General features: G+C 44.5%; 1 pseudogene; it reads left to right on the top strand.

Annotated features, from left to right (window-relative positions):
* LOC112073190 (estrogen-related receptor gamma-like) overlaps window positions 1-27,664 on the top strand; it is a 58,553-nt pseudogene that overhangs the window by 25,026 nt on the left and 5,863 nt on the right.

Genomic DNA, 27,664 nt, shown 5'->3' with positions numbered 1-27,664 from the left:
GCGTGTTAGTGTTGTTGTGGTGGTTTAGTGAGATTAGTGTGTATTAGAGTATTAGTGGGTATTTATTGGTATTAGAGTAATCAGTAGTGCATTAGTGTGTATTAGTGTATTAGTGTGTATTAGTGTATATAGTGTGTATTAGCTGTATTAGTGGACGAGAGGATCGAAGGATAGTGTATTCAGTAGGATATATTTGCAATATTAGATTGGAGGATATATGGTATATGTGAGATCGTGTGTGATTAGTGTGAAGAGTAGATAGTGTTTATGTGCGGAGAGAGAGTGTGATCTAGATGGAGAATGTCAGATGTGATATAGGCTGTAAAGTACGTAATAGGACGAGAGTGAATGACTGCGTCACAGATAAATATATAGTGAGGATAGATGAGAGGGAAGAATATGGAACACACGCTAACTCTATGGGATTTAAAACAGATAGAAACTTGTAGTAGATAGTTATCAAGAAGTAAAACTACATAGCAGTACTGAAGGATAACAGCGTACAGATCAATGATAAAACACTTCTAAGTTTTGAACTCGTAAGTTCAACATAGCAAAGATAACATTCCCATTCGTACGGATTTTCATTATCAGCATGATAAACTCTTGCAGAATTTGAGGATGTGCCACAGATAATACTCCAGTTCGAGGATTAACAGCTAGGTTGAACACATAATGTGAGTTGCACAGTGACACAGATAATCTTGCCTAGTGTGTGAGGATATACATAGATGAAGCCCTATCTGAGCGAGATCAACACAGATGAAACTCATTGAGGATAACACAGATAAACTCCTTGTAGAGATTAAACACAGATAAACTAAATTGAGGTAACACAGATAAACTCTATTGAGGGTAACACAGATATAAACTCTATTGAGGATAACACAGATAAACTCTATTGAGGATAACACAGATAAACTCTATTGAGGATAACACAGATAAACTCTATTGGAGGATAACACAGATAAACTCTATTGAGGTAACACAGAGAAACTATGAGGTAACACAGCATAAACTCCATTGAGGATACACAGATAAACTCTATTGAGGATAACACAGATAAACTCTATCGAGGATAACACAAGATAAACTCTTAGTTTATCTGTGTTATCCTCAATGGAGTTTATCTGTGTTATCCTCAATAGAGTTTATCTGTGTTATCCTCAATGGAGTTTATCTGTGTTATCCTCAATATAGTTTATCTGTTTTATCCTCAATAGAGTTTAGCTGTGTTATCCTCAATATAATTTATCTGTGAGAGTCACTCACTATGTCCAAAGTCTTAACAGCACTAATACACACTAATACACGAATAAACACTATTATACACTAATACACACGAATACACACGTATACAATAATATGCAAATATACACTAATACACTACTACCCACTAATACACTAATACACACTAATACACTAATACACACTAATACACTAATACACACTAATGCACACTGATACTCTAATACACAATAATACACACTAATACTCTAATACACACTAATTCACTAACACACACAAATACACTAACACGCGCTAACACACACGAATACACACTAATATACTAACACACACAAATACACTAACAAACACTAACACACACGAATACACACTAATATACTAACACACACTAATACACTAACACACACTGACACACACGAATACACACTAATATACTAACACACACTAATACACTAACACACACTAACACACACGAATACACACTAATACACTAACACACACTAACACACACTAATACACTAACACACACTAACACACACGAATACACACTAATACACTAACACACACTAATACACACTAATACACTAACACACACTAACACACACGAATACACACTAATACACTAACACACACTAATACAGTAATACAGTGTTATGTTTTGTTGACTAGCAACATTTCTTCTTTCTCACTGTGTCTTTGTATGTTGGACTGGGATGGATGACTACACATACACACACACACACACACACACATACACACACAGCACCAGGTGAAGTCTGAGTACGGGAACAGGGAGGGAAGGCCCTCCATCTCCCCTGCTATCTAATGGTTGCAGGAGCACACACACACACACACGCGCGCGCGCGCACACACACACACACACACACACACACACACACACACAACACCCACACACACACACACACACACACACACACACACACACACACACACACACACACACACACACACACACACACACACACACACACACACACACACACACACACACACACACACACACACACACACACACACAGCCACCTGCCCACGGCCCAGGGCATCGCTCCACTGATCTGTTCTCATTTCAGCTCATGCCACACCGCATGAAGACACACACACACCTCTCTTCATCCCCTCTCCCTCTTTCTCTCTCCTCCGTTCTCTTTCGTCACATAGCATAGGAACATTATCTCAGTCCAGAAACACTGCTGTGATCATTTATGTGTGTCTGATTTTGGTTGGATTTGGTTTATCATCTCTTTACACCACAGAAACCATTGTCTAATTCTATATAGACCCCCCCCCCCCCCCCACACACACACACACACACATTCTGTAGTTTTAAACAGGAGCCATTGTCTAAGCCTGTCTCACTGTCCATAGTCCCCAGCCCTGATAGGAACGGTGCTCTGTTATTGCAACAACTATAGGAGTGAAGATGGAGAGGGAAGGAGGATGGAGAGAAGGATGGAGAGAGGGGACAGGGGAGGAGGGAGCGATGGAAAGGAAAAGGGGATACCTAGTCAGTTGTACAACTGAATGCCTCAACTGAAATGTGTCTTCCGCTTAACCCAACCCCTCTGAATCAGAGAGGTGAGGGGGGCTGCCTTAATCGACATCCACGTCTTCGGTGCCCGGGGAACTGCCTTGCTCAGGGGCAGAACGACAGATTTTTACCTTGTCAGCCTTTCAGTTACTGGCCCAACAGTCTAACCACTAGTCTGAGGGGGAGGGAGGGAGCGATGGAGAGAGGGGTGGAGAGAGAGAAAGGCCCTGTCCACACATCAGCCACATAACAACCTCAATTACCATAAAACTACTGAATGGCCTGCCTTATACATTACCTCTCTCTCTCTCCCTCTCTCTCTCTCTCCCTCCTTCTCTCTCTCTTTTCTGTCGCTGTCTGTCCTCTCTCTCTGCTCTCTTCCTCCACCCTCTCTCTATTTCTCTCTCTCCCTCTCTCGTTCTATCTTCTTCCCTCTCTCCCGAGGGAGTGTGGGGGTGTGTGGAGTGTGATAGGGAGGTTTTCAGAATAGCTTTGAATAGGGAACTTTATCGATGCCATTAAAGATTCAACAAAAACACCTAACAGTAGTTGTGTTGTAGCAGACATTCTTAATAGCATTATGTGATGGTGAAGATGCATGATGTTGCTATATTAGAGCATTTGCTTTGCTGGTGTAGAGTTATAGGGATACATTTGCCCGTAAAGTATTTGATTGTTGGTCAGTCCTCTCTCTCTCTCTCTCTCTCTCCTCTCTCTCTCTCTCTCTCTCTCTCTCTCTCTCTCTCCCTCCTCTCTCTCTCTCCTCTCTCTCACACACACCACCACACACACACACACACACCACACACACACACACACACACACACACACACACACACACACAGTGTGTGTGTGTGTTGGTCATCTGAAATCAATCATGTCTTCTTCTCATGTGTCTCTCTCTTTGTTGTTTTTCCTACAAAAGCACAAATGTGTCAATGGCATTTCACACACAATCTTTCAATTGTCCGAAAACACACACACGGAGCGGCGCTGGGCCAGGGTAAAATCCATGGTGAGCGATCAGCTTGGATCGAAATATTGGTCCTCAGCAATATTCCCACGCTGGGGGATGATTCCCCTTCATCACACTGTCTATTAAGCCAGCGAGACATCTGGACGCCCTACGTGTCCGTGTCCTTCCTAAAGGGTTCTTCAGCTGTCCCCATAGGAGAACCCTTTCTTGCTTCCAAGTAGAACTACTCTGTTAAAGGGTTCTATGTGGAAACTCAAAAGGGTCTACCTGGAACCAAAGATGGTTCTTCAAAGCGTTCTCCTATGGGGACAGCTGAATAAACCCTTTTAGGCTCTAGATAGCACTTTTTTTCTAAGAGTGTGTGATGTGTGTGTGTGTGTGTGGTGTGTGTGTTGTGTGTGTGTGTGTGTGTGTGTGTGTGGTGGGTGTGGGTGTGTGTGTTGTGTGTTGGTGTGTGTGTGTGTGTGTGTGTGTGTGTGTGTGTGTGTGTGTGTGTGTGTGTGTGTGTGTGTGTGTGTGTGTGCTGTGTGTGTGTGGTGTGTGTGTGTGTCAAACATCCCTACAGCCAGGCATCGACAAACCCACAAAGACATGGCCAGTGAGAATGTCTTTGCACACATGTCAGTGTGTGTGTGTACATTTGAAACATTATATCACAACACATCAGTCAACATCACACCTACCCTGTCCTTCCTCCCTCCTCCTCCCCTCCTCCTACTCCTCCTCCTCCTCCCTCCTCCTCCCCCCTACTCCTCCTCCTCCTCCTCTCACTCACATGGGTGACTTTGTCTATAGTTCGCTCAGTGACTTACTGACACGTTCAATGTGCTAACTGATCCACTATGTTAGCCTGTCTAAAACTAAAGCCTTGGTAACTAGGCTGACCTGGCTATAATGCAATGAATGTCCTGTCAGGGAAAGTGGAAGATGGAGGAGAGGAGGGAGAGGGATGAAAAATGAAGCGAAGAAAGGAACAATGCAATAGGGATGCAGGATGAGAGTGGAGGTGGGAGTTGTTGTAAAGTGACACCGTAATTACAGGAACCCTCAGAGGAATTCAACCCAGCTTTCTCTTCTCCCTTTATCTCTCTCGTTCTCTCTCTTTCTTTTGTCTCACTCCTCCTCTCTCTACCTCTCTCTACTTACCCATCCTTCCCTAACCCTTATTATTTTCTACTTCTTATTTGCTGTTTCTCAATGTCTCTCTCTTCTGCGCCTCCCACCTCTCTCTCTCTACCTGCCCAATCCCAATCCCACTCTCATCCAGCTTCCTCATTCTCTATTTTCCCCTCCTTTCTCTCTCTCCCTACCCTCTCTCCTCTTTCTCTGTCTTCCTCCCCCTCTCTCTTTACCTGGCCATGCCCATTTCATTACTGCCCCCTTCTCCTCTACTCCTCCTCTCCTCCCCCTCCTCCTTTCTCGCTGGTCATCCTTTATTATTTGAAGGCTCATTTGTTAAGAGGGATGGTCTCTTTCTCCCTCGTCTTTTTCCTCTTTTTGAGGCTTTGGAAATATAATTTTTAATTTGATTCATTTAGATTAAATCATTAATCAGGAGTGAGAGTGAGTTAATTTGGTGGGAAATAAATGAGGTAGTTAGAAGGGTCTTTATGAAGTGAGCGCACTGTGTGTGTGTGTGTGTGCGTGCATGTGGGTGGGTGTGTGTGCGTTTGTGTGCACGCGCATGAGAAAGGAAAGAAAGAGAGCAGCAATAAGCGAGAAAGGAATAACAGGGGTAGGTCAATTAATAAAATCAACTCTTAAATACTTGATACAATATTTGATAAAATTGTATGTACGCTGGCTCAATAAATGAAAAAAGCAGTAACTATGGATTTTTTTTTACTGCAAAATCTGTCTAGACAGAGTATTTTTCTGTCTAGACAGACAGCAAATTATATATATTTTTTGTATTTATTTCGATCTTGTCTCATCGCTGCAACTCCCAACGGGCTCGGAGGCGAAGGTCGAGTCATACGGTCGTCCGAAACATCGCTGCAACTCCCCAACGGACTCGGGAGGCGAAGGTGTAGTCATGCGCCTCCGAAACATCGCTGCAACTCCCCAACCGCTCGGGAGGCGAAGGTCGATCATACGTCGTCCGAAACATCGCTGCAACTCCCCAACGGGCTCGGGAGGCGAAGGTCGAGTCATGCGTCCTCCGAAACATCGCTGCAACTCCCCAACGGGCTCGGGAGGCGAAGGTCAGTCATGCGTCCTCCGAAACATTCGCTGCAACTCCCCAACGGGCTCGGGAGGCGAAGGTCGAGTCATGCGTCTTCCGAACATCGCTGCAACTCCCCAACGGGCTCGGGAGGCGAAGTCGAGTCATGCGTCCTCCGAAACATCGCTGCAACTCCCCAACGGGCTCGGGAGGCGAAGGTCGAGTCATGCGTTCTCCGAAACATGACCCGCAATCATGCGCATCAATGTGTTGGAGGATAAACCGTTCAACTGACAACCGAGGTCAGCCTGCAGGTGCCCAGCCTGCCACAAGGAGGCGCTTAGAGTGTGATGAGCCAAGTAAAGCCCCCCCGGCCAAAACCTCCCCTTACCCAGACGACGCTGGGCCAATTGTCCGCCCTATGGGACTCCGGTCAAGGCCGGTTGTGACACAGCCTGGGATCGGACCCAGGTCTGTGATGACGTTTCAAGCTCTGCGATGCAGTGCCCTAGACACTGCATCATTCGGGAGCCCTACAGACAGCAATTCTGATACTCAATTATATTTTCTGATCAAATTGCTTGTTCTTGTGTCAGGTAACTAAATACCACATTAATCAGATAATATACCTGGCTATTACACCAGGTGAAAAGATTTTTTATCAAATTCTTAGTTAGTGTGTTTTTGCTCATTTCATACATGATATATATCATGTAAGAAATATACACTATACTGTAACAGTAAATATACACTCTATTGTAACAGAATATATACATTATACTGTAACAGTATATATACACTCTACTGTAACAGTAAATATATACTATAGTTTAAAAGTAAATATATACTATAGTTTAACAGTAAATTATACTGTAGTGTAACAGTAAATATATACTATAGTTTAACAGTAAATATAAAGTATACTCTAAACAGTAAATATATACTATAGTTTAACAGTAAATGTATACTATAGTTTAACAGTAAATATAAAGTATACTGTAACAGTGAATATATACTATAGTTTAATCAGTAATATATACTATAGTTTAACAGTAATATAAAGTATACTGTAACAGTGAATATATACTATAGTTTTAACAGTAAATACATACTGTAGTGTAACAGTAAATATATACTATAGTTTAACAGTAAATATATACAGTAGTGTAACAGTAAATTATACACTATAGGTTAACAGTAAATATATACTGTAGTTGTAAGCAGTAAAATATACACTGTAGTGTAACAGTAATATTACTGTAGTTTAACAGTAAAATATAAAGATACTGTAACAGTAAATATATACTATAGTTACAGTAAATATATACTTTAGTGTAAAGTAATATACCATGTAGATGTAACAGTAATTATACACTGTAGTGAACAGTAAATATATACTATAGTGTAACAGTAAATATAAATGCCTATAGTTTAACAGTAAATATACACTGTGTTTAACAGTAAATATAAGTATACTCTGGCAGTAAATATATACTATAGTTTAACAGTTTAAATCTATACTATAGTTTAATAGTAAATTACACTGTAGTGAACAGTAAATGTATACTATAGTTTAACAGTAAATATACAAGTATACGGTAACAGTGAAAATAACTATAGTTTAACAGCTAAATATATTACGTGATAGTTAACAGTAAATATAAAGTATACTGTAACAGTAATAGTATACTTATGGTTTAACAGTAAATATAAAGTATACTGTAACAGTAATATATACTCATAGTTTAACACAGTAAACATATATGCTTATAGTTTACCAGTAAATATACACTTAGTTTAACAGTAAATATAAAGTATATCTAGCAGTAAATATATACTATAGTTTAACAGTAAATATATACTATAGTTTAACAGTACAAAGTATAACAAGTATACTGTTAACGTAGTAAATATTAATAGCGTTGTTTAACAGTAAATATAAAGTATACTGTAACAGTAAATATATTGCTATAGTTAACAGTAAATATACACTTAGTTTAACAGTAAATATAAGTATACTGTAACAGTAAAATATACTGTTAGTTTAACAGTAAATATAAAGATATACTTGTAACAGTAAATATATACGTATAGTTTAACAGTAAATATAACAACTGTAGTGTAACAGTATTTAGTGTTAATTTCATATCAGATAATATATCTCCTGACGTTCATACACCTCTTCCACCCATCCCTCCTTCATCACTCCATCAGCCCCCCTGTGGCTAGCCCACTTGGAGTTCAGAGTCTCTTGACCGCCTTGATGGCATGGATTCCGCTCTCTGTACCTGTTCTGTCAGCTCTTCTGCTTGTCACAGACAACACACCACACACACACACACCACACACACACACAACACACACACACACACACACACACACACACCACACACACACACACACACACACACACACACACACACACAACACCACAACACACACACACACACACACACACACACACACCACACACACACACACACACAAACTGCTGTGGCTCTCTCTTTTCGTCTAACTCTGTCTCTCTTTCCAACTTCCTCCTCTTTCTCTAATAGGCTTCTATTGACAGAGAAGGGAATAGTTCAATACAGTATGTTGGTGTGGAAATGGATGTACATTGTACATACAGTACATTATATGATGTTTTAGAGATGGAAAACACTTGTTGGTCTTGTTTCTGAAGTGATTCTTATCTGATCGAATCAAGGGTAGGAGCAGTCAATTCAGTGTGTCATCTGTATTCGCACATACATGTACACGCACGCACGCACGCACGCACGCACGCACGCACGCACGCACGCACGCACACACACACACACACTAATTCATTCTCTCTCTTCAGCTTAGCATGTTTGCTAAGTCTCTCACGTCTGTTGTCTCCCCGCTGGTCAGCACATTTTCCCAGAATGCAAATCCCTGTCTGAGGGCGATCGAAACGCCAGCGGAAATCTTTCCCTGCACGTTCAAAGCGATGCTTCGATATTCTGGGCCCTACCTTCACAAACACACACACACTAGTGTTGCACAGTATACCCATATATCCTACAATAATTTTTGTTACATTCGGTACTTCTGTCAAATGTGTCTCACATGATTGAGAGGATCACGTCTGTATCAGCACAGCTCCTTGACAGTGTGAAGAGCAGAGTGCCTGCTCCACTTAGTCATTGCTAGAGCTGTCTGAGCTGTGTTAGCTCCCCAGTCCCCACTCAGGCTGCACACAAGTTAACACACTTGAATAATGCAACACGGCCTGTAGAACTGTTGAAACTGTTCATTACTGTTCACAAAACAATGTCCTTCCAGTCTAGAACACTTTTACAATGCTAGACAAAGCCAGTAGCTTCCAGCTTTAAATGTCAGCTAACTTTCTGCTCGCTTACAGCTGAAACCAGATTGCAAAATATGCCGATATCTAAGCTTTTTGTCACCAAAAACATTATTAATTCACTTTGTCTCCCTCGCCACCAAAAACATTATTAATTCACTTTGTCTCCCTCGCCACCAAAAACGCATTCACTTCTTCCTCTCCCTCGCCTCTCATCTGGTTTCCACTAGATTCCATAGTCCCAAAGTCAAGTTCAAAATAAAATTGATCAGCTTTTGCTCCTCTAGCTCTGACTCTACTGACTCTACGTTATTGGGGAAAAAATGACTTCCTATGACTGTGATATGTGGTTGTCCCACCTAGCAATCTCATATGAATCCAGTCGCTCTGGATAAGAGACTAAATGACTACAATGTTCATGTGAATGCCTCTTTAATGATGTCATTACTTTCTTAAAGAGACGGTTCACTCTTTTAATAAAGTAAGAGATTGCTTTTATGCAAATGCTGTTGATCAGTACAATACAATAATATTTTCCTAGCAGTTTCCAATAGAATAAATCCGAAATGGAAGGAATTGTTTGTCATCTGTAGCCCCATGAAATCGGCTAAAACAAGTTTAATAACTCAGKGCATGCAGACACTCCTACTGAATAATATCCATTCACCTGTATTGTGAATTGAACTAGGCTACATCTTGATTCGCCCAGTTTATCAATAAAGATTTACCATTCAAATAAGTGACTATAGTTGTGTTGTTTTGTAGTTAGATTGGTAAAAACAAAGTCAAATTAATAGTATGATTGTATAATTGATTAATTCATGCATACATGGCTGTCCAATAAATGTACGTAACATTTTTCAAATGTAATGACATTGATCTCAAAAGATGGCCAACGATTGAACAGAGCAGTAGCTGGAGTTTATCGTGTCTGGATCAGGGAACAGAGCAGTAGCTGAGTTTATATGTCTGGATACCAGGGAACAGAGCAGTAGCTGAGTTTATCTGTCTGGATCAGGAACAGAAGCAGTAGCTGAGTTATATGTCTGGATCCAGGAACAGAGCAGAGCTGATTTATGTTGGAATCAGGGAACACAGCAGTAGCTGAGTTTATATGTCAGATTCCAGGGAACAGAGCAGTAGCTGAGTTTATCGTCTGGATCCAGGAAGAGCACAAGCACTAGCGAGTTTATCTGTCTGGATCCAGGAACAGAGCAGTAGCTGATTTATCTGTCTGATCCAGGAACACAAGCAGTAGCTGATGTTATTGTCTGGATCCAGGAACAGCTCTAGCTGAGTTATCGTCTGATCCAAGTGAACGACAAGCAGTAGCTGAGTTTCATGCTCTGGATCCAGGAACACAGGCAGTAGCTGAGTTTATCTGTCTGGATCCAGGAACAGAACAGTAGCTGAGTTTATATCGTCTGGATCCAGGGAACGACAGCAGTAGCTGGTTTATAATGTCTGGATCCCAGGGAACAGGACGTAGCTGAGTTTATATGTCTGGATCCAGGGACAGCAGCAGTAGCTGAGTATTCTGCTAGACCAGGTAACACGCACAGCTAGCTGAGTTTATCTGTCTGGATCCAGGGAACAGCAGCAGCTGACTATGCTGACCCACAGCAAGCTTGATATTGTTCTGGATCCAGGGAACAGAGCAGTAGCTGAGTTTATATGTCTGGATCCAGGAACAGAGCAGTAGCTGAGTTTATCTGTCTGGAATACCAGGGAACAGAGCAGTAGCTGAGTTTATCTGTCTGGATCCAGTGAACAGAGCAGTAGCTGAGTTTATCTGTCTGGATCCCGTGCCATTCTCTGACTTTGGCTAATATGCCTTCTTTCTTTTTTTTTGTGGTATCGAGATGTTATCGAGTATCGTGATGTTATCGAGTATCGTGATGTTATCGAGTATCGTGATGTTGTCGAGTATYGTGATGTTGTCGAGTATCAAGATGCTGTCGGGTATCGTGATGTTATCGAGTATCGTGATGTTGTCGAGTATCGCGATGTTATCGAGTATCGAGATGTTATCGAGTATCGTGATGTTGTCGAGTATCGTGATGATGTCGAGTATCATGATGATGTCGAGTATCGTGATGTTATCGAGTATCGAGATGTTGTCGAGTATCGTGATTTTGTTGAACATCGTGATGTTATTGAGTATTGTGCTGTTATCGAGTATCGTGATGGTATCGAGTATCGTGATGTTGTCGAGTAGCGTGATGTTATCGAGTATCGTGATTGTCGTGCCTTTGGCTATGCTGGATTAAGTGACATGACATGCTATTCTATAAAATAGTTTCTCCGTAATTAATTTTACCTGATTGAGCTAATCATGTAAATGTAATTAACTAGAGAGTCGGGGCACCACAAAATAATATTTATAGAGCTGTTATCTTCCGAATAAACTCTTAAAGACCTAGTAATATTTTACATCAATAGCAGTCAATATTAATCGTCACCTTAATTCAGTCTCATCTGAAAGTTGTAAATTCTTGGTTATCTTCACGAACCCTGGCTAACAAGTTGAATCAGCAATACAAAATTGGGTTTAATTATTTATTTACTAAATACCTAACTAATCACACAGAATTACATATACACAGAATGAGTCAAACTTTGATTTCAAATGACGTCATAAAGGAAAACATCCCTAGYGGGCGGTACAGATATGACAGCTGATTACACAAAAGAAAAGGGGCTGGGTTTGAGTGAAAGAGTGGGAAGACTGAGGAACAAAGGGGCGAAGCTGTGCTATCGTAAATACAGTATCTTATGCATTCTAAATTACCGCCCATTTGGAAAAGGAAAATGCAATAAATATTTACTCTGAGCTGCGCTTCGGTAGGTTGGTGGTAGATGGGAGGTCTTGTTGCCCAACCGAGTCCTTTGTCCTTTGAAGAATGTCTCTGGTGGTCAATTGGATACGTTGTAGTAACGTCGTTGTGTGGTAGACGGGATACTCTGTCTGTCCTTTCCTAGCCCGAGTTTGCATCTGCTGTTGCTAACTCAACGGCTAGGAGGTATCACTTCTGTAGTGAATAAGAGTGCAAAGTTCATACCATTCGCAACCAAAGCTCACGCTGATGTTGGCTTAGTTCTGTAGTTGTCTTGTTAGTCCATTTTAACGCAGAGGCTGCAGACCTCACGTACTTGGAACAGGAGGTTACATTTTCGTCAAGGGCTTATATAGTGGAGGGAGAAAAGGGGTGKGTTTCATAATTTACAACCTATGTCTCTTCACGTGGGCGGGCCACTGAGTCGGGCCTAATTCACTCATAAAAACCCAATTCTCACATTTTAGAAGCTAAAATCACATTTCATCCCATCACGAATAATTTCATATTCAAACATTTAAATTGAACAACAACTCCATGKGAATCCGATAACTCTGATGTGTAGACTTTCCACTGTAGAGTTTATGTCATCYTATCATTGATGAGAATGTCTCAGATGACAACCGAACTGACATMATATWCMTTAAGTACCACCGCATATGTTCAATTGGTCGGATTACCAGAATATAGTTCATTTCCCCCCACCTTCTGATGTTCCCAGAATCTCTGTGTTAACCAAGGGGTTTTCTAATGTCACATCAGTAGGGTAGAGAGAGGAAAAAGGGGGGAAGAGGTATTTATGACTGTCATAAACCTACCCCCAGGCCAACGTCATGACATGATGTTATTGAGTATCGTGATGTTGTCGAATRTCGTGATGTTATCGAGTATCATGATGGTATCGAGTATCGTGATGTTGTCGAGTATCATGGTGTTATCGAGTACCATGATAGTATCGAGTATCGTGATGTTGTCGAGTATCGTGATGTTATCGAGTATCATGATGGTATCGAGTATCGTGATGTTGTCGAGTATCGTGATGTTATCGAGTCTCATGATGGTATCGAGTATCGTGAGTATTGTGGTACTAAACCTGGTATCGGTATCAAAGTACAAATGACAATACGAATACACACACACACACACAAGGCTTATCTGGTCTGCTCTGTTGGCCAGGTGGTTTATTAGTCATTGTGTGTTTGTGTCTTTCTGTGTGTGTGACTTTGTGTTTTGGTGAACCACAGCGTTTGGGATTGAGGCACCACTCCGTTTCTCTGAGCGCTTGGGTCCTTCCTCAGGACCCATGGGTGTTCCACTCTACTGCCTGCTAGAAAACCACACTGGGCCTGTAATGGAAAGAATAAAAAAGGAGAGGGGGAGAATAAAAGGAAAGCGGAGCATTGAAATGAGAAAACAGAGAAACACGCAGGGGCCTTACGGCTAGAACAAATCAGAGACCTGGAAAGCAAGGGAATCCTTCCTGATACAGAGAGAGGGAGTGTAGTGGAGGGAGAGAATAGAGGGAAGAGAGGAAGACTCTGAGGAAAAGAAAAGGGGAACAGGCAGAGGACAGCATGGCCTGTATTTCGTGGTGTAAGGTAGTTACATTTATCTAATAATCATTTAGCAGAGCTCTTAATCCAAAGCGACTATAAAATTGGTGCATTCAAGAGCTTATGGCAATCTCCAGTGATATCAACGACTTCTGGACATATAGTTTGCATTTCCTAACTATATTTAAGAAGGGAGGGCGTTGGGAGTTGTTATAGGAGCAAAATTTACTATATATTCCTAGGTATTTTAGAATAAATGAGCTAGGGATGAGTTCAAGGTTGTCCCATTCCGGAAAGGTGGTGATATGTTGGACCTCCGCTGGACCTGACACCTGGTCGAGAGTAGGGGTAGATAGGTTTGAATTTTATTCACCTTATAGTTGTGGCTGTGTATTCCACCAAGAGGCACTCTGCATAGCCAAGTGTTTTATTGGAAACTGCAAGAGGGACTAGAGACGGGAAAACATGGGTACTTCCTCAAGAGGGTGAGGGATATGCGAACGATGCAGTTGCAATGTAAGGTTGATGATAACGAGAGTGCCCTTGGTTTGGGTGTAGGGCCTGATCAGAGCCTGAGTAACGGAGCTCCGATTACCTCCTACTCACAGCTCCGTAGGAACAAGCACGCATCGTCATTTGGAATAGACGGATGCGATCTCCGTCCCAACTTGCAAAAAGACCAGTGGAAGAGAGCGCACTAGAGAGCTGGGTGTGACGATGGAGAGAAAACTTGGGAAGTCGATTCGCAATCACTCAGAGCGGGCGAGCTAGCCGGCGGTTGTACTTATGGCGAAATAGTTAGTAGGTGTTGTTTTATTAATAGGCACAAGCACAAGGGGAGCCCTATGCGCCAACAGCGTACGTATGTGGCATATAAATCCGAGACGGGACGTGACAAAGTGCCTATGGCATTAGAGACCGCTAAAGGCTATCGAACCGCTGTGCCTGTGTGTAGGCAAGGTTCTGTCAACTCTGTCGATAATGTTGTTTGCTTAGTGAGATTGCTAAATGAACCACCTATACTGTACACAGGGAACGGCTCAGCCTCGCCATTGATCGAATAGAAGTTGAAGAGCTATAGACAGGAGTGTTGTCCAGGATCACGTGTCACAAGGTTCTTCAGATCGCTCTGGAGGAGGACACAATGGAGTTGTCAACCGGAGGCGAGATCATGGACACGGGGCAGTCCTTCCCCGGGAGGAAGAGTCAGCTTCCGTCTTGCCGCAGGTATTCACTTGACGGTGGTTCTGCGATCCCACGACTAGTATGTTCTGCCAGACATGCAGAGACGCGATCCGCACACTGGTTACAAGGGGGAAAGGAGAGATTAATTTTGCTGTCGTCTGCATAGCATGATGATAGGAGAGGCACCATGTGAGGATATGAAAGCCAAGTGACTTGGTTGTATAGCGAGAAAACGGAGAGGTGCCTAGAACAGATCGCCCTGGGGGACCACCAGTGGGTGAGGCACCGTGGTGCGGAGACAGATTTCTTCGCAACGCCAACCTGTAGGGACGACCTGTCAGGTAAGGACGCAATCCAACGCCGTGGGCCGCGCCGGAGATGCCCGCTCGGAGAGGGTGGAGAGGAGGATCTGATGGTTCACAGTATCAAGGCAGCCGATAGGGTCTAGAATGGATGAGGAGCCAGAGGAGAGAGAGGTTTTAGCATTTACAGTGCGGAGCGCCTCCGTGACACAGAGGAGAGCAGTCTCAGTTTGAATGACTATCTTGAAACCTGACTGACATTTTTGGATCAGAAGGTCATTCTGAGAGAGATACGCAGGAGGAGCTGGCACAGGACGGCACGTTCAAGAAGTTTTGGAGAGAAAAGAAAGAAGGGAATACTGGTCTGTAGTTTTTGACAATCGGGAGGGATCTGAGTGTAGGTTTTATTTCAGAAGGGTGCAACTCTCGCTCTCTTGAAGACGGAAGGGGACGTAGCCAGCGGTTCAAGGATGAGTCTTGATATGATGTCGACGTTACTGAGTGATAGGGAGAAGGTCTCCGGAAATGGTCTGGAGAAAGAGCGAGGGGAACTAGGGTCAACGGTGCAGGTGTTGTGGGCGGGCGCGAGCCGTCAACAGACGCGAGAATTTCATCTGGAGAGAGGAGAGGGAGAAAGAGGGTCAAAGCACAGGGTAGGGCAGTGTGACAGAACCAGCGGTGTCGTTTGACTTAGCAAACGGGCATCGGCATTAGTCGTCGACCTCTTTTCAAATGGTTTGACGAAAGTATCTCGCAGAGAGGGAGGAGGGGGGAGGGAGGGGCAGATGGAGGATTCAGCGAGGGAGAGGAGAAGTGGCAAAAGAGCTTTCCCTAGGGTTTAGAAGGCAGATGCTTGGTTTAAATTTAGAGTGTAAGAAGTTGGCTTTAGCAGCAGAAGAGCAGAAGAGGAGAAAGTAAGAGAGGAGGGAGTGAAAGGATGCCAGGCTTCCGCAGGGAGGCGAGTTTTCCCTCCATTTCCGCTCGCTTGCCCCGGAGCCCTGTTCTGGAGCCTCGCAGTGAGTCGTCGAGCCCACGGAGCAGGAAGGGGAGGAGATCCGAGCCGGCCTGGAAGGATAAGGGGACATAGAGAGTCAAAGGAATGCAGAAAGGGAAAGAGAGGAGGGTTGAGGAGGCAGAACTCAGGAGATAGGTTGGAGAAGGTTTGAGCAAGAGGGAAGAGATAAAGGATGGAAGAGGAGAGCAGTAGCGGGGGAGAAGAGAGCGAAGGTTGGGAACGGCGCATACCATCCGAGTAGGGCAGTGTGGAGGTGTTAGATGAGAGTGCGGAGAGGAATAAGGATACAAGGTAGTGTCGAGAGACTTGAGAGGGGGAGTTGCCAGTGAGAATCTAGTGGAAAGAACCGCATCTAGTAAAGAAGAGGGTCCAAGCGTATTGCTCGCCTTGGAGTAGCGGGAAGTGAGAAGGGTGAGGTCAAAGAAGGAAGAGGAGTGGAAAGAAGGTAGGCCAGAGAGAGAATGAGTCAAAGGTAGACGTGGGAGATTTAAAGTCACCCAGTGAACGTGAGAGTGAGTCCATCCTCAGGAAAGGAGTTATCAGGGCGTCAGCTTCATTGATGAACTCTCCAAGGAACCTGGAGGGCGATAAATGACTAAGGATGTTAAGCTTGAAAGGGCTGGTAACTGTGACAGCATGGAATTCAAAAGGAGGCCGATAGACAAGATGGTCAAGGGGAGAAAGAGAGAAGTCCACTTGGGAGAGGAGATGACCCAGTGGCCACCGGCCCCGCTGACCAAGAAGTCGTCGGGTGTGCGAAGAACACACGTGGGCAGAACGGGCGAGAGCAAGTAGGGTAGCAGTGGTTCAGGTAATCCCATGTTTCCGTCAAGTGCCAAGAATCGGGGACCTGGAGGGGACGCATACGGCTGAGTATGAACTCCTGCCTGTTTTGGCCGCTAGATCGCGCAGTTCCAGAGGCCCTGCCGGAGACTGGAACTCCACGTGCGTCGTGGCGCCGCTGTGAAAACCCCAGGTTTAGAATGGCCGGCGGCACTGCGGTGTGAAGCTTTGAATGGTCCTGTGGAAAGGAGAGAAGAGGGATATGACAGACACTTAGTTTGACAGGCTACAGAAGAGGCTACGCCTAATGTAACACGGAGATTGAATGACAAGTGGACTACACCTGTGTTCAGGAATTTAAGTTACGTTGCAACAAAAATAAAATAAATCTTATTGACAAAATGATATAGTAACTGCTGGCGGTGAGCTAGGCTGGCTAGCAGTGGCTGCGTTGTTGACTTTGTTTGAACGTGTAGCTGGCTAGTAACCTCGACAATTTCTCAAAATACTACACAATTATCGTTGGATACAAGGACGAGCAAAGAACAACTAATGAGCCTAGCTAAACACTTACGCAATCAAGTCCGTTCCGTGTAATGTAGTTGTAGTGTGAGTTTCTACAGTGCTGCTAATTCGGTAGAAGCTTGGCTTAACTAGCAGTGTTAGCCTAGCCAGTGTTGACTAGGTAGGAGACGGCAGCGCAGCGGTGGACGGAAATAATAGCTGGCTTAGTTAAACCGAATAATTACTCAAAACCAACTCTAAGCTAACACCAATATTCCTTAGATACAAAGATAGCAAAAGACATACTATGTAGCAGCTAAACACTCAAACTAATCAAGAGTCCCCGTTCCGTGTAATGTAATCCGTTTCTCCAGTGTGCTATGCTGCTCGTGCTGCTACTCGGTGCTAGCTGGCTACTAAGCTAAGCTAGCATGTTACTACGTTGTTACGGTTCGGTACGAAAATAGCTGGCTAGGAACCTTCAATAACCCAATAACTAACTCAAGTTATCCTTGATACAGAAGACGGATATGTACTCGTTAAATCAAACAATCAAACCGTTGTACTGTATGAAATATGAATGAAAATGGTAAAAAACCTGTGAGCCGACGCGGAATTGCGACTGCAGCGCTCCAAACCGGAACCTTGTACAGCCTTGATAGTTTCTTGTCTCTTGGCTTGCTCGAGGCTTTGATTAAGATGGCCTTCCCGAGTGTGCTAGTTCTGCCTTAGACGCAACCATGGTGGTGGCTCATTGGACTCACCGTGCATGTGCCAACATAGCGTGCATTAAGAGCTAGGTTTGGAGATTTTTTGTTTTGGTAACAGTGGGGGTGTATTCAACAGCGCATCCCGTCTGTTGGCTCTAATCAGCCAACTGTTAGTGGGAGAGGAGGGCGAAGAAGGTGAGGGGGGTGGAGAGGGGAAGAGGAGAGGGGATGAGAGGGGAAGAGAGAGGGGATGAGTGGGAAGAGGAGAGGGGCAATGAGAGGGAAGAGAGGAGGGGGATGAGAGGGGAGAGAGGAGAGGTGGATGAGAAGAGGAAGAGAGGAGAGAGGGATGAGAGGGAGAAGAGAGGAGGGGGATGAGAGGGGAAGAGGAGAGAGGAGCGGGGGGTGGCAGGGAAAGAGAAAGATGGGGATGAGAGGGGAAGAGGAGAGGGGGAAGAGGAAAGACGGGGATTAGAAAGGAAGAGGAGAGGGGAATGAAGAGGGGAATAGGAGAGGGGGATGAGAGTAGAAGAGGAGAGGGGGAATGAGAAGGGGAATAGGAGAGGGGGATGAGAGTGGAAGAGGAGAGGAGGATGAGAGTGGAAGAGGAGAGGAGGATGAGAGTGGAAGAGGAGAGGGATCCGACGAGGGGAATGAAGAGGAGGGGGAATGAGAGGGGAATAGAGGAGAGGAAGGCTCGAGAGTGGAAGAGGAGAGGGATGAGAGGGGAAGAGAAGAGAGGGGGATGCAGAGGGAAGAGAGTGAGAGGAGGGATGGAGTGAAGAGAGGAGGGCATGAGAGGGGAAGAGAGCGAGAGGAGGATGAGAGTGAAGAGGAGAAGGGAATGAGGCGGGGAATAAGAGCAGAGGAGGATGAGAGTGGAAGAGGAGAGGGATGGAGAGGGGAAGAGAGGAGGGGGATGAGAGGGGAAGAGAGGAAGGAGGATGAAGTGTGGAAGAGGAGAGGGATGAGAGGGGAAGAAGAGGAGAGGAGATGAGAGTGGAAGAGGAGAGGGATGAGAGGGGAAGAGAGGAGGGGGGATGCATGGAGGGGGACAGAAAGGACGGAAAAGGAGTGGAGTGGGAGAGGAGAGCGAAAGAGGGAAGGGGAAGAAAGGGGGGGAGGAGGAGGGAGAAACTAGAGGAGAAGAGAAAAGCCAAGGAGGCAGGGGAGGGAGACAGCTAAGAGGGGGGAGAGATGAAAGAAGGGATAGGGCTTTACACAAGGCTTTATGGGGGCTAGCAGTAATGCTGGGTGTGTATGCAGGCCCTAGTGACACAATTGCCCTAGTGTTTTAACACACACAACTCACATACATACACACACACAGTGACATGATTCCCCCGGCATTTTAAGATAAACCAACGCAGTGAACATGCTCTCTGTCAGCCGACAATCAACAGACGTTCCACACACACTCAGATACAATCACATAGAAATCAAAATTAAATGAATTCAAATGTTTATTTGTCACATACACATATTTAGCAGATGTTATTGCGTGTGTAGTGAAATTCGTGTTTCTAGCTCCAACAGTGCAGTAATATCTAACAGTAATATCTAACAATTTCACAACAATACACACAATACACACAATACAATACACACAAATCTAAAGTAAAGGAATGGAATTAAATATTGGACGAACGATGTCAGAGCGGCATTGACTTACATACAGTAGAATAGGATAGAATACAGTAAATATATATGAGATGAGTAATGCAAAAWATGTAAACATTATTAAASTGRCCAGTGTTCCATTATTAAAGTGGCCAGTGATTCTATACAGTATATAAGGCAGCAGCCTCTAATGATGTGATGGTGATGCTAGTGATGGCTATTTAACAGAATTTAACAGTCTGATGGCCTRGAGATAGAAGCTGTTTTTCAGTCTCTCGGTCCCAGTGTTGATGCACTTGTACTGACCTCACCTTCTGGATGATAGCGGGGTGAACAGGCCTTGTTCCTTGTGGGCCCAGTGTTGAGTATCAGCAGAGTGGAGGTGTTGTTTCCTACCTTCACCACCTGGGGGCGACCCGTCAGGAAGTCCAGGACCCAGTTGCACAGGGCGRGGTTCAGACCCAGGGCCTCCAACTTAAAGATGATCTTGGAGGGTACTATGGTGTTGAATGCTAAGCTATAGTCAATGAACAGCATTCTTACATAGGTATKCCTCTTGTCCAGATGGGAYAGGRCAGTKYGCAKTGYGRTGGCGATTGCATCATCTGTGGATCTATTGGGKYKGTAAGCAAATTGAAGTGGGTCTAGGGTGTCAGGTAAGGTATAGGTGATATGATCCCTAGCCTCTCAAAGCACTTCATGATGACAGACGTGAGTGCTACGGGGCGATAGTCATTTAGTTTCTTGGGCACAGGAACAATGGTGGCCATCTTGAAGCATGTGGGGACAGAAGACTGGGATAGGGAGCGATTGAATATGTCCGTAATCACTCCAGCCAGCTGGTCTGCACATGCTCTGAGGACGCGGCTAGGGATGCCATCTGGGCCGGCAGCCTTGCGAGGGTTAACACGTTTAAATGTGTTACTCACGTCAGCCACAGACAAGGAGAGCCCACAGTCCTTGGTAGCGGGCCGCGTTGGTGGCAACGTGTTATCCTCAAAGCGAGCGAAGAAGGTGTTCAGCCTGTCCGGAAGCAAGACTAGTCTGTTTCACTTCATCTCTCTCTCTCGCAGTAAAATATATCTAGTCGTGTTTCTCTCTCTCTCTAACCCCCTCTCTCGCTAGTCTTTCCACCTTAAAGACCTATCTCTGTCTTTAATTAATTGACACACAAAGGAGCCCTAATTTAATTATGCACAGCTCTCCTGGGATTGGCTGTTTCCTTGGTTACCACTTAAAGGTGGACAGGGAGAGGCCCATGTTATGTTGGGATGAGAGAGGAGAGGAGATAAGAGCAGAGGAGATAAGAGCAGAGGAGAGTAGGTGTAGTGGAGGTTCCTGTTCCTCTAGAGAACTCTCTGCAGTCAGAGACAACGGGCTGAATTTAAGAAGTTTCTAAAGGAACCACACACACACTCATGAACGCACCCCCAAACACACACCTTTCTCTACCTTTCTACCATGGTTGATTAAAAAAATGAACCCACACACACTACTCTCCCCCAGAATAGACGGGGGTCTTAGTAAGATGTCACATTGTGACATGGTGAGTTTCTAGCGTAGACAGAGAAATGTCAAGGTCCACGACACAGAGCTGTTGTCAGCCTCTACTGCTAACGAGCTGTAACCAGATACACTCAGTCACACGCACACACACAAACAAACCTACAGTGCCTTGAAAAGTATTCACCCCACTTGGCGTTTTTCCTATTCTGTTGCATTACAACCTGAAATTTAAATATATTTTTATTTGGATCTCATGTAAAGGACATAGACAAAATTGGTGAATGAATAAAAAAAATAACTTGTTTAAAAAACTGATACATAATAAAAAACGGAAAAGTGGTGCGTGCATTGTATTCACCCCCTTTGTTATGAAGCCCCTAAATAAGATCTGGTGCAACCAATTACCTTCAGAAGTCACATAATTAGTTAAATAAAGTCCACCTGTGTCACAATCTAATTTCCATGATCTGTCACATGATCTCAGTATATATACACTTGTTCTGAAAGGCCCCAGAGTATGCAACACACCACCAAGCAAGCGGCACCATGAAGACCAAGGAGATCACCAAACAGGCCAGGGACAAGTTGTGGAGAAATACAGGACAGGGTTGGGTTATAAAAAAATGTCCAAAACTTTGAACATCCCACAGAGCACTATTCAATTAATTATAAAAAAAAGAAAAAAAAAGAAAGGATAGGGCACCACAACAAATCTGCAAAGAGAGGGCTGCCCACCAAACTCGCGGACCAGGCAAGGAGGGCATTAATCAGAGAGGCAACAAGAGACCAAAGATAACCCTGAAGGAGCTGCAAAGCTCCACAGCGGAGATTGGAGTATCTGTCCATAGGACCACCTTACGCCGTACACTCCACAGAGCTGGGCTTTACAGAAGAGTGGCCAGAAAAACCCTGAGAACACCATCCCACAGTGAAGCATGGTGGTGGCAGTATCATACTGTGGGGATGTTTTCATCCAGCAGGGACTGGGAAACTGGTCAGAATTGAAGGAATGATGGATAGCGCTAAATACAGGGAAATTCTTGAGGGAAACCTGTTTCAGTCTTCCAGAGATTTGACTGGGACGGAGGTTCACCTTTCCAGCAGGACAAGCCGTATAGCTAAAGCTCCGAGTGTAAGAACGATATCCTCAAGCTCGCCGGAATCATTACGCCAAGCCAGACTCTCCTTAATTGGAGAAGTGTGGGTTGCTTAAATGATTGCTGTACACCAATGTCGGACCCATGCACAACATTTTGAAGCATATGTAAGCACTGAGACACTCAGATGTGCATAAAGCCCAATGGCAAATCCAGTGTGACTTAGATGTAAGATTGTCGTTAAACCAGACAAGGGAACCTACATCCACCATTGAAAGAGACCGAAGAGATTGCACTAGTAAAACATTGGCTAAAAAGTCGGCTCAGTACAAGTCATTGAACAAATTTGTGGTAGTTTGCAGTCTTGAGACATAGTCAGTTGGGATGTAGGGCTAGGTCGACAATACAAATATCTCGCTGCTATTTGAAGAGGTTATTCATGTCGAATTTCTTCTTTTTTATTGTCTTTGTTTGTTTCACATAAAATCATATATATTTGCGTCATCTTCAAAGTGGTAGGCCAAATCTAAGTAAATCACACATTGTACAAATCCCCCAATAATCCATTGTAAATTCCTCAGCGTTGTGTTGTAGCACAGCTGACAAAATAGGAAAAATGCAAAGGCGGGTGACATGACCCTTGCAAGCCATCTGCTATGACTAACACTGAGGTAGGAAGGTTCTACGCTTGCATGCTCATTGTATCGTGTACTTTCCAGTCATAGTGTTATGTGCCAGCGACAGGACTGGTAGACAATGTATAGGTTGTTCTTTACGAGAGAGAGAGGTCTAGATAATTATATACTACTACTAAGATCGTATATATATGATGATCTTTATGTTCGATCATGAGAGGAGAGAAGAGAGACGAGAAGAGAGAGAGAGAGGGGAGTGGCGATTGAAGGAGAGAGGGAGGGCCTTAGAGCGGGAATTGGAGGCGCAGAGAGAAATGAAGGATGAGGAAGTGAAACCCATATGAGGAGTTGACGGGAGAGCGAACATCTCATTTCATCATGTCTATTAAGATCTGCGCCTTGATTACAAGCAACTTAGGGTTTTAATTAAGGAAGCAGACCAATAGGCCCTATTGTCTGACTGGAGCGTTTCGCTTCCTTTTAAACTATGCTCTTCTCTTGAGGCGCCTTTACTAGAAACCAGATGACCTATAAAGACATTCCAAGACTTGTTGACGGATTCAGTACGCGGTGGTAGAATTCCTTCTGGCTATCTAGCAAATTCTTATGGGAAGTGAGAGGACGGAGAGACGAGGGCAGGCGAGAAGGGGAGGTAGACGGGAGCGGGAAGTGTGAGAGATAGAGTTGGAACATGTAGCAGGAGAGGCAGGATGGGAGAGAGCAGACGCCGGGGACATCTTACTCTCAGCTAGTCCATTCTAACACTTAGCAAAGGTGTTGGAGTGGCAGAGAAGAGCGGAGGAATAGAAGGGCAATTGAGATTGACTTTGGGTTGTGGGGTCCGGATGGAGTGAGTGAGATGATGCGTTGGTGATCCTAGGAGTGATACATGGGACCGTCGAGGAGATTTACAGGACCATGAGGCTTGAAGGTAGACAATGAGGAGAAGAGGTAGATGACTTAGGCGCTGGAGGGTACTGGCAGTGAGCAGTTAGTACGAATTTTCTGACCTGTCTAACCGTAGGAGATGCCTGTAGAGAAAGAGAGAATCTCATGATGACCTTCCAGGCATATGCAAGACTTGAGGTGAGACCAGATATTTGACTGACTAGGTAGAATGAGTAGCAGAGGAGAGATGCCACTAGGAAGGAGGAAGCCCATCTCATTCTTGAGGGGAGGGAGATCGAAATGAGCATAGAGGAGAACCGAGGGGAGATTGACGAGAGGATAGATTGTTTAATAATGGTGGTTTATTTCATGTCTTTTATTTCACACCAGGTATGGTCCCTAGTTTTGAGAATAAGTTCTCATTTACAATTTTTGCGACCAAAAATTGGCAAACACGGATAGAATAGCAAAGTAGGGCAGTGTCGACGACAGTACCAACGAGAACAGTGAGTTACACAGTGGAATAGAATACAAAGAAACATACGAGATGTGTTGTCTTGGGGGTGCCGTTAAACATAGAGCTTGTGTCAGTAGTGGTTCCTTTTAGACTTCTAAAATTCAGCCCGTTGTCCTCTGCTGCAGAGGTTGTCGTAGAGGTAACAGAGGAAATACTCAATAAAATCAAGTGACACTGACTTCTCTCCTCTGATTTATCTCATACCTACTTGCCTGTTGTAGACTCCTACTACCTCTCTCCTCCCAAATGCATAAAATGGGAGGGCTTCCATAGGTATCAGCATTTAAAGGTGGTGCAGGTATAGGCAATAAACTAAGGACACGCGGCGACCAAAGGTGTCGGGAAGTAACTCAGGGCAGGAGCTGTGTCCATCTATTATAAAGGGGGGCTCCGTTTTGCTGTTGGTTACAATTAAATAGGACCCAGAGATTATGGTTTACTATTTAAAGGTGGAACAGCACTTAAGCGGAGAGAGTAGAGGGGGGGAGTTATGAAATGTGCAGAGGAGAGCAGAACAGATAGATTGATATTTATTAGCCTGGGCTTAAAAGGGATCATTGAACAGGACGGGGACTGCGAGTACCTACAGGACAGGGCTATAATAGGAGCAAGAAAATCAGGGAATAGATATATAACACGCAACAATAGTCACCATACCGCGACACTAGATACAGTGTAGTTTTCTTCAATTGATCTGGCTCAGGTTGTTTAACAGTATAGTCGTGCTATGTAGCATGGGCTGCAGTGACTCACTAGTGAGCTGTGACCTCTGTGTTTAAGACTGGTTCGTTTAACCTTTGTATCAATGGACTTAGCTTGATGGTGCCTGGATCGATTTAGCGGTCTGTCCTGGGTCTTGTCTGTCTGTCCTGTCTGTCCGTCTGCTGTCTGGGTCTGCTGTTTGTCGCTGTTGTCTTGTCTGTCTGTCTGTCTGTCTGTCTGTCCTGTCTGTCTTGCTCTGTCTGTCTAGTCTGTCTGTCCTGTCTGTTCCTGTGCTGTCTTTCTAAGGTGGGGCGGCTGGACCTGGGGGCCGTGGTGGTAATGACAGAATTTTACAAGCGCCGGCTATACGCTGAGCGAACAAGCTCCCTTTGACCTTCAACCTCACCTGGACTCCATTGTGGCAGCCATTGAGAGTCCCAAAAAAAGCATGTAGGACTGACACAGCGCACACGGACACCCACAGAAGCAAAGAGTGGCCAAACGGAGAACATATCGAACCTTTGACGGACGTTGACCAGTCGAGACATCAACCGCTCGGACCAGAGCGTTCCTATCCAAGCGGGTGGTTCTGCATCGCTAATGGCTGACCAGGACTGGGACGCCTGAGAATAAAAGCGGGGCTTTACCTAGAAAGACTTGTAGCAACAATGACCTGGAAGCCCAAAGTGCACAGGATTTGGCGACGAGTAATGAAACAGCCGACGGTTCCAGACCACACCACAGCAAGCAACCGCGCATAACAGCCGATTCGCAGTCCGAGCTGGAGGTAGTGTCTTTTGGAAGGAACATTTCACTAGCAACCAGATTATTGGGCCGGGAGAGGATGTTACGCTTTCCCGGTTCAGTTATACATAGCATGGACAATTACAACCGATGGCCTTTAGATTTTCTGGAGCAGTGAAGGGAAATGATTGGTATGAGACGCAAGTGGGCAAGGTTGATATGAAAGACATAAACGCCATTGGCACAACACAAAGAAATTACGATGATAGGATTTAGAGAAAAAAGAGTGGGCCTACAGGTCGGTATATTTTATCCACTTGGCCAGACTTCATATTACTTTGCGTATAGTGACATTTGCAAGTTTTTTATAAATGACATCGCCGAAGTCGAGGATCGAGGATAGTCTTTTTACGAGGCGTATGTTTGGCGCATGAGTTGAAGGATGCTTTGTTGGGCGAAATAAGGAAGCCGATCTTTCTTCATTGCCATCTCTCTCTTTGCACACCTTTGGGTTTGGAGATTGGTCTTTTACTTCCTTTCTTCATCTGGTTACTCACCTAGACTGCTGTTTTTCATTCTTTAAATGGGCTAAGCAATATTTTTACGCTAGGGGATAAACACGAAAAGCTGGGTTACTGCATAAAGCTTGGAAGGAACTTAATCTGAGAAATAATCATGCGTATCGTCGTGAACAATTCCATTAGAAGGGCTAAGCGACTGGGCTGGGGAGGATTTAAGATCCTTCCATTGCAGCTGTTAGAGGTCAGCAATCCTGAGAGTCCCGAGTCCTACTGCCCCAGCTCTCTCTTCTCGTTTTCTCTCACTGCCGGCCCGATGATTGCACGCCAATTAAAATAAACTGGAGAGACTCATTTCAAGCTAAGTCAGTAGTGGGATAGATAGCAATATGCTGGGCCTATTCGTTGCAGGGTCGGCATGTACAGAGGACCACTTAGAGATTGCTTAATCGAGAGGAATCTGATTGGTTGTAATAGAGAGTTAGGAACAGGGTGGGCTAAAGACAGATCACATCTCTTGGTCTCATTTGATAGTTGTCCACCATCTAATTGTTCTTTCAATAAGCTGGGAGTTCGAATGAATTAACGGATCCCAGCATTTAAGGCTAGCCTGAAGGATTCTGATACGAGAGGCGGTAGCAAGGGTGCTGAGCAGGCAGCGACCTCTGAGAGAGTAAGGACCTGCAAAGAGACATCAGGCACTCTCTCGATGTCATTTACTTTGCAGGATATGGTAGTGCCCACGAGACAAGGAAGAGTTGTATCTGGCATATGAAAAAGGGCTACTCGGGTTGTAACATGGGGGAGTGGGGCTATTTTAGTTGGAGGACTAGCAGTTGTCCAAGAGTGCCGCAGAAGTAAACAGAAGTAATACCACAGATTGACTAGGAAAGAATAGAGAAGAATTGTGAAGAGAATGTGGGTGACGCTGGCATGGAGTCGTGATGTGGGAGAGCTTAGTTGTGGGCTGCTCCATAACTTGCTTATGGCTAGGTCACGCTGGATATGGGAGAGGCGCACTTTGTGGCGCTCTCTCTTGTGTTGCTGTGTGTGTGTGGTGTGTTAGGTGTGTGCTGATGTGAGATTCGTGATAGTGTCCGCTCGCCTGCCTGCTGCTGTCGTGATTGCTTGTGTGATGTGTCTCATCCGATTTGTGCTTGCTGTGTGGTGTCGCTGTGTTTTTGGTGTTGCTGTCGATGTGTGTTGTGTGTGTGTGTGTGTTGTGTGTGTTGTGTGGGTGTTGTTGTGTGTGTCTCGTGTGGGTGTGTGTGTGTGGTGAGAGG

This window comes from Salvelinus sp. IW2-2015, unplaced genomic scaffold (genome assembly GCF_002910315.2).
Source record: "Salvelinus sp. IW2-2015 unplaced genomic scaffold, ASM291031v2 Un_scaffold2183, whole genome shotgun sequence".
Classification (NCBI taxonomy): Eukaryota; Metazoa; Chordata; class Actinopteri; order Salmoniformes; family Salmonidae; genus Salvelinus; species Salvelinus sp. IW2-2015.
Note: the sequence above shows the minus strand (reverse complement) of the source record. Positions and strands in the feature narration are given on the sequence as shown.